Below are 13,754 nucleotides of genomic sequence, written 5' to 3'. Positions count from 1 at the left end.
TGAGTTTGCTTAGGAGACCAAGGTCTCCTGATGCTGCTGACATTCAAATGTAAGAGTTGCAATAAGGGTACAACGAAAGGCCGAAAACTTGTGTTCGATTACTATCTGTTCATATAAGAGGACTTATAAACAATGTTTATTCTTCTGGCGGCTTGAGGCAACAAATTTTAAGCGCTGCGAAAAAGTACGCTCTTGCCAAATCTGGTACCGAGGATTGCCTAATACTGGAAATCCTTGAGTCCAGTGCCACGACTTCATAAAAAATTTAGGAACTGATGCATAGTATAAGATCGGTTAATGAGCGCTGTCTTGGTGCCATAGTATGAGAATCATACTACAATTATTGATATCTATTAAGAATAACAGCCGCTAAATTCCCTGTCATGGGGAGGCCAATAACTACTACAAACGTTATATATTCGCAATCTGCATAACGTATAATCTCATTTTCAAGGCCAATCTGCAGCTAACAACTATAAACAACAACGGTCCCGTCAGAGGAGTGCTCATGGAACACAGAAAATTGTCCTTAGTCTCATTAAAATCACCTTCAGCAACAAATCGCTTGTGCTACAAAAAATGAAAAAAAATAAATAATAATAATAATAATAATAATAATAATAATAATAATAATAATAATAATAATAATAATAATAATGAATGAAAAGTGGGAACCAGATTAAGTATGAATATCACCTCTTACCCGCTCCCCCCCACCCCCACCGCCCCCCGTCCCCAAGAAGGAAAGATGGAAGAGAAATTAAGAGTAAAAGAACATTTGAAGGACACCAAAGAAATACTTTTTTTTTGTGGCTGGAGACTCTCTCTCTCTCTCTCTCTCTCTCTCTCTCTCTCTCTCTCTCTCTCTCTCTCTCTCTCGTTTGAATTTATGGGCCTACGACTAATTTGACGGATATGTTAAATAAGCTTAAACTGAAACAATCAGTGACGCGACCCGTATCTAGTCTATACTTTCTTACCGAATTGATTTCATTGCGCTACTGATTCCTTATCAATGGAATGTTATTGTACCAGCTGTGACCTACCTATATATCACCCAACATTCGCTTTTGGATCGCTCAAGGGCGACTGATTCACTCGTTTGTTGTTGAGAGAGAGAGAGAGAGAGAGAGAGAGAGAGAGAGAGAGAGAGAGAGAGACTTAGAAAAGAGGGCTCATCAGCTCAGTCTACATCATGGCAGACTTACCACAGATTACGAGAGGAAAGGCGGGTAGGGGCTCATCAGTTCAGTCTTCATTAGGGCAGAATTACGACATATTACAAGAGGAGATATAATCTTTTGTTTTATTTCTTATAAGTAGTTATATGTATGTGTTTCACGTAAAGCTATAAAAATGGATACCGTTGTTGGTTAAAGGACATGTATATAAATACATTACAGTATACGTACCTCGGTGCATACTTTTACGTATGAACGCATGTACGCATAAACACCCACATAAGATATTCCGTAACATAAGAAACAAGCCAAGTTTGGTGAATATATCCTTTCGGTTCGCTGCATCGTGGCGTTGTGAATGAAGCACTATAAAAAAAATATATAAGCGTTTTCCTTTCTTAGTCTAGTTGGAAGCAGGTGGCGGAAAGGAGAGATCGCTCGCTCATTTTATTTCCCATTTAGATGTTCCAAGGATTATCGGGCGAAATCGTGTCCAAAAATATCAGGGAGTTAAAGGAAAATAACTTTTCTTCTTTCATTCGGCCTCGCGAAACGCCGCAGGGCTACTGCATTCCATATTAAGTACACTTAATGCGTTTGTCGTCATTCTTCAGGTTTCTCCTCTTTCCGTTTCTCCAAATTTCTGTAATTACTAGTTTTCCGAAGCGTGAGTCCTCGTTTCTTTCTGAATGAGGATAAACTTCCCCCTTTCCTTTTGCCGCTTGATAACTTTTTTCTTGAGAAAGGTGATTTTAAGAGAAATGCCATGCATATCAGTTTAAAAAGTACAAAATATAGATAAACGGATAAATCTAATCACATGTACAGGTTAATTTTGTTTCTAAGAATGTTGGCAATAATTTACACACAAATGCATATAGATACACAAATACATTCATACACTATATATGTGTGTATATATATATATATATATATATATATATATATATATATATATATATATATATATATGTGTGTGTGTGTGTGTGTGTGTGTGTGTGTGTGTGTGCGTGTGTGTGTGTGTGTGTGTTATTCAAGCGACCATTTACTCATTCAAGGTGCATATTCAAAAGAACAGTGTCAATCTTATATAATTACTTATCACTGGGATTAGAGAATCAATTGATGCGTACTCAACAGAGAGCTTACCTCTACCATAAAACCACTCACCAGTAAATAGATGAACACATTACTACTTTCCAGCTTAGGTAAACGCATGGTAAATGTATAAAAAATCTTGATCCCTTCTGTGACTTTGACCTTTGACCTTCTAATGGATGTTGTTAGACGTAATTATTAGGAATTACTTTGATTTATCTATATAACACGATACCACATCTGTGTCGCACGCAAGAATCTGTGATCTTGACATCTGACCAATTTCCCAGAAAGTTCATAATCTCTAGCAAGTCGCCTGATGAATATATCCGCCAAGTTTGGTCAGATTTAACACACATACACACACATCCACACACACACAAACACACGAACACACACAGGTAAAAACATGATCAATTTCAACTCCATTGGCGGAGGTAATGAATGCATTTCACAATCTGCAAGATAATGGAGAAATTTATTTTGATTCCGCAGGGGATAGTACTAAACACGGCGAAATACATTTTGACCACCCAGGGGCCTAGTACTAAACACGCCGAAATACATTTTGACTCCCCAGGGGCTAGTACTAAACACGGCGAAACAGTGTAGATGAGTCACTGTTTCGCCGTGTTCAGTACTAGCCCCTGAGGGGGGTCAAATGTCCCCAAGTGCATTTCGCTATCTGCCTGAAATTTCAGGTAGTTCACGAAATGCCTGGTTTCGCTATCTGCCTGTAACATATTATATATATATATATATATATATATATATATATATATATATATATATATATATATATATATATATAAATTTATATATATATATATTGACTTGAACTGACATATAAATTTAAACGATTCAGGCCTGACATCAATCATTTCAAAATGTAGCGTTCCTCAAAGTTCTAACATCCAAGGAAAACGGACTTTTCAGGTATAAAAATATCACTGCTGCCTTGATATAGAAAACGCGCACAGAGAGAGAGAGAGAGAGAGAGAGAGAGAGAGAGAGAGAGAGAGAGAGAGCGAGAGAAACTTGTTGCTGTCTATACCAATTTACGATACACCAGTAACCATGTCACTCAGTCTGTTGACACGATCCTTGAACTACTTTGTAATTTCCTTTCGCTTTCCTATATAAGTCATCTACATTTTTTTTTGTCATGCAACCCCGGAAAAGGCATAAAATTAACTCTAATCAGAACTGTCATTTTTTTTTTATTTCTCGTAACAGATAGCATTGAAAACCTCGTCCAAATATCAGTTTTAAAAAATAATAACTTAGTGATTTGTAGCTCAAAAGATAACATATCAATTCACACTAATCATGCCTTACAAAAACAAAAACAAAGAAAAAGAAAGAAAGTTAGCCATAGAGTATTTAACCTAGGCAAGATAATTCCTAAAAGCTAAGAATTTCCAGATGCCATTAAGAGCAGGTTTTCAAGCAGATTCCTTGGATCATTGTTTAGACAAGACGCTAGAAGTGTGTAATGTCAAGACTCATTATCTTGAAATATTTCTATTCTCATTTGCAAGATAAAACTTCTCATCACATCAAGTCAAATTTTTCCTGTACATCTGTTGATTTTCTGTGGACTGAAATATATGTAAGTTTGGAATATTACAAAAATGGATACAGTTCAGTGCAGCTAGATTGTGAAATATAGTTTTACTGATAGTTTTCGGTGTTAATGTAAAGAATCTGATATCTTATTTCAGAACAGGATATCTCTATGAGTGTGAAAACTGTACCGATACCTAGATTCAATGATTATATAATAACAAAGAGGAAATATAGTAATTTCCATTTCCTGAACTCATTTTTTTTTCAGTGTTCAGAAGCTTTTCAAAGGATCGAAACGTGTCATGTCATATAGCACAGTCTCGCACACAGTAAAAAATGAAACAAAAAAGCGAGAGAAAGAGCAATTTCAGGATGTGAAAGGTTGACACAGATCCCGGAGATCAATAGGTCAGGTGTGTCATTGGACGACCCTGAAGGAGAGGGAGAACCTGGGCCCATCAGATACTTTACTACCGAGACTTGAATACTACGCACGAGGGATTCGGGATGCTCGAGCTATGTTCGCGTGACTCATCCGACCCCTTCAGAGCCATCTGTTGTTGACATCCGAAAGATCCCTGGAAACTGAAAGTCGATAAAATATTTTGACGTTTGGTTTTGCAGTTAAATGTTGCAATGAGTCAGTGAGCAACTGGGCTCATTGACCTAATAAATTTCATTATCTGTGTAAAATAACATTCGGAACTGATGCTTATCGAACGGATTTTACACTAGTTTAACCTTGATCCATTCATAAAAACACCAGAAGTCTGCGTACTTCCTTATTCTTGGGAATAAGGAAGCTTCCTTCTCGCGTAAGCACAACGACAAAACCCAGAGTTATCTAAGAATGATTAAAAAAAAATAGAGGTACATGTGTTGAAGGGTTAGCTTAATAATATATGATTCGGGTTGAGCTCGTTGGTGAACAGAACGCTTTTATATTTCCTTCTGACGAATTATTATTATTATTATTATTATTATTATTATTATTATTATTATTATTATTATTATTATTATTATTATTATTATTATTATTATTATTATTATTATTATTATTATTATTATTATTATTATCCAGGAGATGAACCCTATTCATATGGAACAAGCTCACAGGTACCATTGACTTGAAATTCAAGCTTCAAAAAAATATGGTGTTCATTAGGAAGCAGGAGAGGGTAGAAGGAAACACAGAAAGAAGATATCTCACTTACTAAAAGGAAAAAATAAATTAATAAGTCAGTTAATAAAATGATAAATTCATAAATAAATAGGCCGCCATTGGGAAGATTTCCATGGTCAATGATTGTCACTTAAATTAAAATGTGATTAAGTACCTCCTGAATCATTGCAACTACTGATTTAAAAAAAAAACAAGCTGTTTCTGCGAATCAGGAAGACTACAGCAGAGAGTTACACATTCTGAAAGTGAACGGCTCGAAGGACATACCAAACCGGTTGATCCTCGTGTTTGTGACCTCCACGTAGCACCTGTGGCACTGTGAAGGAAGCACTTCGTCAGGCAGTTCTCGAAAGATACATCCGGAGTAATATTATTGGGCAAGCCCATGTTGGCGATCTTGTGACAACACTGAAGAGTATGTCTTGATTAGTGGGTCCCTTATTTTATATTCTCCTCGAATTTTAATACATGATTATCTATTTATTAAATTACCAATTTATTATTCTTTTTTAATGAGTGAGATCGCATCACCTTTCCGTATTTCCCTTTACCTCATCTTACTTCTTCCTTTACCTCATCTTACTTCTTCCTAAGTTCTTCATTGGAGGGGTGGTTAGAGCTCTCGGCTAGCACGCTGTTGGTCCAGCGTTCGACTCTCCGGCTGGCCAATGAAGAATTAGAGGAATTTATTTCTGGTGATAGAAATTCATTTTCGTCATAATGTGGTTCGGATTCCACAATAAGCTGTAGGTCCCGTTGCTAGGTAACCAGCTGGTTCTTAGCCACGTAAAATAAATCTAATCCTTCGGGCCAGCCCTAGGAGAGCTGTTAATCAGCTCAGTGGTCTGGTTAAACTAAGATATACTTAACTTTTACTTCTTCCTAATGAACGCCGTATTCTTTGGAAGCTTGAGTTTCAAGTCAATGGCCCCTGTGTTGGCTTTAGCCATATGAATAGAGTTCATCTTTTGAATAATAATAATAAAATTAGCGCATCCAACCTGGCTCCCCACAAAAAATTATGAGTGGTACTCAAGCAAAGGACGGATAAATCCAACTCATATCTTAAGAAGATGCTTAAGAGGTTGATGCATTCTGCAGTTAGATAGTACGACGAACTTCCAAATGACAAGCTTCATCTATTTCTAATCATCAATAAAATATTGATAGACTTGGTGAGGGTTTATTTCTAAGTTCTGGAACGTTGCGGCGAAGGTAAAAGGAGTATGACGTTAAGGGTAGCTGTAGTGCTGGTCTTGGTAACACTGAAAATAACTAATTTCAGTTTCTCTTGTAATGAGATGCCATTAAGATTCAAAAGCAGAATTTAAGAGCAGAGTGATTAGTACCCGAGACCTTAAACTATGCAATACAGTTATAACTCCAGTTTCGTTCTCTCAAAGCATAAAACAGAAGTGTAATATTATTGATAAGTGGGTGTGTACGTATTAATACTTATGTAGCTGATTAGTTTACGAAAATGGAAAAATGGAAATCTCTTTCCTAATTTTATGGAAGTACGAAACTCATTAAATAATCGATGATTTTATAGCTGAAAAAAAGATTAAAACAAAAGAAAAACTGACACTTAGGAAAACTCTCCCGCAAATCAAGATAAACAGTGTAGCCAGCATCTTTCAGCCTCCATCAGAGACGACGATTCTTTGCGCGGTTACCGGTTCCTTTCAGCACAGTAGCATACACGAGTCAGGTAGGTTATCGTGTTATCTTCGAACTGACAAGACTCAGCGGCGAAGCATAATATAAGGAAAGTCTGCCGATAAATGGTGGATACGTCGATTACCACAATAGGTGCTAAGTATTTTTACCAACATACTTCCACCAAGAAAACGGTGTCCTATAATTTTCTCATTAAACGAACACCACACATACAATCAAACACGCACACACATATATACATATGTACATACATACATATATATATATATATATATATATATATATATATATATATATAGATAGATAGATAGATAGATCTTCAAGTATTAAGCCATTTGGTGTAACTGGAAACAATGCGACAGAACGGTCACATTCATGCTTTAAGTGCTGGATCGTGAATGAACCATCTTTATAGAAACTCCCGCATCACTGGCCGTTCCATACTCCAACTGAGCTCTTTCTCTTACTTTCCTTTCCAATACGTTCCTTCCTCCTTCCTCCTTCCTCCGAACATTTACACGCTTAATTATGTACATTTTCACCAACCTGTTTTCATCCGTTCATTCCGCATGGCTAGACCTACGTTGAACTTTTTATCCAGTTGAAAATAATCAATAAGCCTATAAAAGTATTCGATTTTGAGTTACCGGTACCTAAAGCAGGGGAAAAGAGCAAATAGCTTTTATTTAGAGCCAGCGCTGACAATTGACAAGTTATAACACAAGATTATATTACAGTATTACGCTTGACGGTATTTCTTCGATCTCATCCGCGCAACGCACGAAAAAGGTATTCCTCGACAGATGGTGCTAAGTTACCTTTATTAAGCATTTTTGTGAACTTAAGAAAGTGAATAGAGTCCTTATTTTTTTTAAATGATTACTATTCAGCCCATATTAATCCAAACCTAGTAAAGAAACACAACAATTTTTTTTTTTTTTTTTTTATTTCAGGGACCAAATTTAACGTTGGTCTGAATACAAGTTAGCACAAGAAAGCATCTGCGCTTCGATTTTAAGCAGTCAGTGGTATGCTCTACTAACATTTAGTGCTACTTTAGCCAGCCTTGTGCTGGCGTGGGCTCTCGACCTACAGCAGCCCGTAAATGAATCAGTCACTAAGCTATTTGCCAGCTGATGTTTGACTTGTACACTCATATTTGTGCCCCTTACACATGTATAAATGTCTGTTTTACATAATTTTCCTTTTCACTTTTCTATGCCACTTTGTTTTATGCCTCTTACACGCGTATAAGTGTCTGTCTTTACATAATTTTCTTATTCCATTTTCTATGTCCTTTTGCTTTATGTTTCCTTACACCTGTGCCTTAGCTATTACATGAATTTCTTATGTCTCATATATCCCACGTTCTCTAGTATCAAAGATAATCGTGTCTAACGGCATATCTGAAAAATAAAATGCCAAAATAATTACCGCGCTCATACCTGATCATAAATTTGTCCAACGAATATAATTTATTGGCTCAGGGAACAGCTGCGTTGAAATAGGCTCTGCTGCCGCTCCATACCAAATTATGTAACTTAATAGTTTTCTGTAAAAGAAAACTATTGTGCCGGGTTTGTCTGTCCGTCCGCACTTTATTCTGTCAGCACTTTTTTCTGTCCGCACTTTTTCTGTCCGCCCTCGGATCTTAAAAATTACTGAGGCTAGAGGGCTGCAAATTGGTATGTTGATCGTCCATCCTCCAGTCATCAAACAGACCAAATTGCAGCCCTCTAGCCTCAATAATTTTTAAAATTTTTTTAAGGTTAAAGTTAGCTATAATCGTGCTTCTGGCAACGATATAAGATAGGCCGCCACCGGAAGATAGATCTATTTTCGGTGGCCTTGATTATACGCTGTAGCGGCTGTACAGAAAACTCGATTGCGCCGAAAAAACTTCGGCGTAATTTTTACCTCTTATGAGTCATTCTTTCGATGTTTGGGCGATCAAATCGTAAAAATATTATCCCTAAATATCAGTGAATTTCAAATCAGTGTGACCTCCGAGCTATCAGATGACTTGACAAAGGAGATTTGATTCAACTCTGCATGTCTCGAGGCATAACCGTCAATCTGATTTAATGGAGCCATTTCCGCACTAGGCGGAAGCGCTTCCATAATATTCTAAGTATATTTTTAGTTTTGATAGATAATCGTTACGTCCTCCAATATTTATTTAACAAAAAATGAACAATTTTTTTTTAATAATGGTGAGCACACTAATCTTGACCAAAAGTAAAAGACACAGCACATAAAACCCCCTCTGTGCAGACAATCAATTCCTGAGAAGCTCGTCTTTTCTTAGTTTTGATTGATAATCGCTACGTTCTCCAATATTTATTTAACAAAAAGTGAAAACTTCTTATTTTAATAATTGTGAACATACTAATCTTGACCAAAAGTAAAAGGCTTACAGTACATAAATCCCCTCTGCGCAGACAATCAGTTCCTGAGGAGCGTGTGCTCATGAATATTAATTCGCCGGCTCATTGTAAATTCTACATCTAAATGTAAGTTCGTGACATATGTCCAGTATTTACATTTCCAAGCCATCACTGAGTTAAGCTGATCTCGCTGATGGCCTTCGAACGACTTTGGGGTTCGAAAATGCGTATGTTTAGTTAGTTAGAGTTTGATTGCTTAATAGCATAAGTACTCGTGAACAATATACCTTGCACTTAGCCTTGGTTCCCTCTGTCCTAATGGATGCACTTGATACACAAGCACACGCTCGTGACACACACCATTTTATATATATATATATATATATATATATATATATATATATATATATATATATATATATATATATATATATATATATATTATATATATATATATGTTCATATAATATACAGATAGATAGATAGATGTATACAATAAGTGCTTAGGAGGGAGAGTAAGATCAGTAATACCTATAATAATTACTTTCTCTCTCTCTCTCTCTCTCTCTCTCTCTCTCTCCATATGTATACATAAAGAGAGAGAGAGAGAGAGAGAGAAAGTGATTATTATAGGTATTATTGATCTTACTTTCCCTCTTATAAGCGCGTATTGTCTTGTTATGCTTAAACCGTATGCCCTTCCGGCAACAAGGTGCCTGATGCTATTGCTCTACGAAAGGACTCCTATCGACCTTAAAGGTGTCAACTTCGTTCTATAATAATAATAATAATAATAATAATAATAATAATCTTCATTTCAGCTCAGGGTCAAATACGTCCATGGAATATACAAATTAGAGACAATGCAATACACACAATCTAGATACACGAGGCAAAATGATAAAAATGGTAATCGGCAATGTCCACACAGTTGCTGAAGCAATAGTAAAAATAGTATTCATAATAATGGCTGTAATAATATTGAGAATAACAGTGAAAATATTAAAAATTATAACAATTAAAAAACAGACTGAATACAATTAATTTCCAGTTAGGAACCTTAGGTGGTTACAGAAGTCAGGTCCAGAAGGCTAAATACAAAAAGTGAAAAAAGTAGATCTCACGTCAGATATATCAAATCACTATAGCCAGACTGAGTGATCTTCAGGCGTAGTAACTGTATGCAAAAAAATGCATCGTTTTGTCAGCCCCTATAGCGGAGACTACAGTAAGAGCGTCCACATAGACTGAAATAAAGTTCATGCCTATGAACTGTGCCTAGCTGTGAAGCATAGAAGACATGAGGCCTCATAAAGTGGTTTCTTGCATTTAGGTGTTTTGTCTTTCACCCTGATTCCTTGCTTCTTGTCTTCATTGTTCTTGTGCTTCCTGTTAGCGAAGTCTCTTACTTGTTCCCTGTTTCAGGCTGTCCCTTTATTATCGGTCTATTTTTCCATTTAAATAGTTCCTCGTTGGGAAGATGGGTTCCGTTCTCAGCTAGCACTAGGCTGGCCGCGAATTCGAATCTCCGACCGGCCAATTGAAGAATAAGAGGAATTTATTTCTGGTGATAGAAATTCATTTCTCGCTATAATGTGGTTCGGATTCCACAATAAGCTGTAGGTCCCGTTGCTAGGTAACCAATTGGTTCTTAGCCACGTAAGATAAGTCTAATCCTTCGGGCCAGCCCTCTCTAGGAGAGCTGTTAATCAGTTCAGTGGTCTGGTTAAACTAAGGTATACTTAACTTTTCCGTTTAAATTTTAATATTGTTCTTCTGACGTCTCATATATTTGGCCATTGTTTCCATCTTGTCTCCCCTCTAGGTTTCTCCCCTCTACTGTCCTGCTTCCTTGAATAACTGAATATGTTTGGCAATTCACACTGTCTGGCCGTTATCCGGGGATAAACCTCAATACGTATTCACCTTCAAGCGAAGTTCTCTGTCTTCTGTGAAATACCAGTCACCCTATTCGTCTATATAAAAGCACAGCAAGAATGAATAACTTCCTCATTCAAAACTACTTCACATTCAAATAGATTCTTTGACAACAGAATTCAGCGATTTTTGTCTCACTTCTATGTTCATATTGCTAGAGGTGACCTCGTTGATGCTTATAGTTAAGCGTACCTGAATTGAATTAAACTATTAGTATGATTAGTTGATAGCAAAGTAAAGTATATCTGAACTTAAATGGTTTCAGACTGTCTGTCTGTCTCTACAGCCCTTGTTTTCTCTTGCCAGTTAAAAAGCTTCATTGCATTTACACATACAATTATATAATGTTTATATAATAAATAAATACACACAGATATATATATACAGTATATATATATATATATATATATATATATATATATATACATACAGACATATAGTATACCTACACTCTTAAATATAAATGACAGGCTTCATCGAGCTTTTCTGTACATGGTAATACCCTCTCTTTAGAGATGTCAATCATTATCGTATGCCTACAGTATTGATTGCTGAGGTCAAGAAAAAGGAAAACAAATTCTGACAACTTTTCCCATAATGTCATCCAGCATACGCAGCAATTTCATAATCACTGTGTTTAACTCTGGATACTTTACTTTCTTGCAGCTTGAGATACAGTATCTTTTTATGTATTTCATAAAAGAAATCGAGGTGTTGGAGATAAAGCAAAGAATTGTATAATACTGATCTTTATTAAGTACAGTTATGCGATGGGAATCACGTGGTTTGTTGCAGTGGGAGATAGGTTGATAACGAATCCACGGTTATCAGTTCTACTGATCAGTTTATATTATTTCATAAACTTATAAAAACATGAAAAGCTGACAATAAAAATATACACGCGATCCTAATCTGACTAAAATCCTCACCGTAAAACTTCACAACTGAAAATCATAGTCACAAACGGAGTAGCTAGATAGTTGTCATCTAGAAAGAGTCTTACGGACCTGGATGACCTTTGTCTTTTAAATCCCGAGATGACAAAAGGCATAGGTCACATAAAATATTTATCCCGAGTGAATTTGAGAAGGGGGACCGAGATATTAGGGCCGAGAGGGGGGGGGGGTGGAGGGGAGGGTGGTGATAGTGGTTGGGGGGTTGATAGGGACGAATCGACGCCTTGGCCAAACATGGCGCGTCAGGTCATCTCGTCCCACGCGGGAAGCAGGATCGTTTACGCTAACAACACGCCACTCCATTTGCAAAAGCAACTGCCGAAAATAAAGCCATCAGAAAAACATCTGACACAAGCGGCCATATACTGGATTGGAAATCCTCATTTTTGATGCTATTAAAGGACACGCGAGGACCAGGTATTTCATATTTATTATTATTATTATTATTATTATTATTATTATTATTATTATTATTATTATTATTATTATTCAGGTGATGAAAACTATTGTTATGGAGCAAGCCAACAGGGGGACATTGACTTGAAATTCAAGCTTCCAAAGAATGTGATGTTCATTAGGAAGAAGTAAGAGGAGGTAAATGGAACAAAAAGAGGTTAGAGACCTATGATTATGCTACATGCAGTAATGCAAATATAGAACTTCCACGAGGAATAATGCAGTTGAGAACTTCAATAAAAATGGAGAAAATTTGCAGCTCTAGTAAATAGCCCTATTGTCATTCAAGAGTGCTCACACACATTTTTTATATATAGATTCATATATATATATATATATATATATATATATATATATATATATATATATATATATATATATATATATATATGTATGTATATGTATATATATAGACATGCATATGTATGTGTTTATGCATGTATATATATGTATACAAAGGTTTCCTGACTAAAGTTTCAAAAGAGACAAGATACAAACAAGAATTCAATTTGAGGGAAAAAAAATGAGAAACCATACTAGCCTCTGCAAGCATAGTTCACAATCACGAGCAAGGCGTCTCTACAAAACATTTTGCTTGAATATCTTTCATTCAGACGGTATTCTAGCAAACTGTTTCGTAGAGATGGACAGTTTTTGATTGTGAATTATGATTTTTTCGATTTACACAACAAACCTTGACTACAAATAAAGCGTCTCATGCTTTTTATACAGATGAAGCTTTTTGATAAAATCACCTTTACGATTTACTCAAACAAACTGTCTTCATAAAATCAAAATCCTTCCCTTTTCTTTGAGCTTTCATCTAATTTGATTTGAAGAAGCTGGAGGTCCACACCAGGCCTCCAAATTTCTTTTATACTTTACTACACTTACACTTAAGGCAAGAGCCCGTGCTATCATAAAATAGCTTGATCTACCCAACCAATCTCTTCGGGCACCGATTCTAGTCTGAGCGAGAGAGCTGACAGCAGTCCGGAATTCTTTGTCTCAAATAATATAAAAAAAAAAATCAGTAATACTCGTATTCCTGAAGATGTATCGTATAGCACAGATGAAACGTTATGAGGAAATTTGATTAACTAAACTTTAATCTAGATTCATATCTCACTATGACTAATGATTAATAAAGAAAAACAGAAGAACGTGAGATACTAATAATACAATAATATTTCTCGAAAACTTACCACCTTTCGACAAATAAAACGTTTTGATAATGCCTTTCAAAATTTAAAGTTAACTCCAAATTCGTATCTCCCTATGACCAATCATCAATATTATCACAGAT

Source organism: Macrobrachium rosenbergii, chromosome 28, assembly GCF_040412425.1.
Source record: "Macrobrachium rosenbergii isolate ZJJX-2024 chromosome 28, ASM4041242v1, whole genome shotgun sequence".
Classification (NCBI taxonomy): Eukaryota; Metazoa; Arthropoda; class Malacostraca; order Decapoda; family Palaemonidae; genus Macrobrachium; species Macrobrachium rosenbergii.
Note: the sequence above shows the minus strand (reverse complement) of the source record.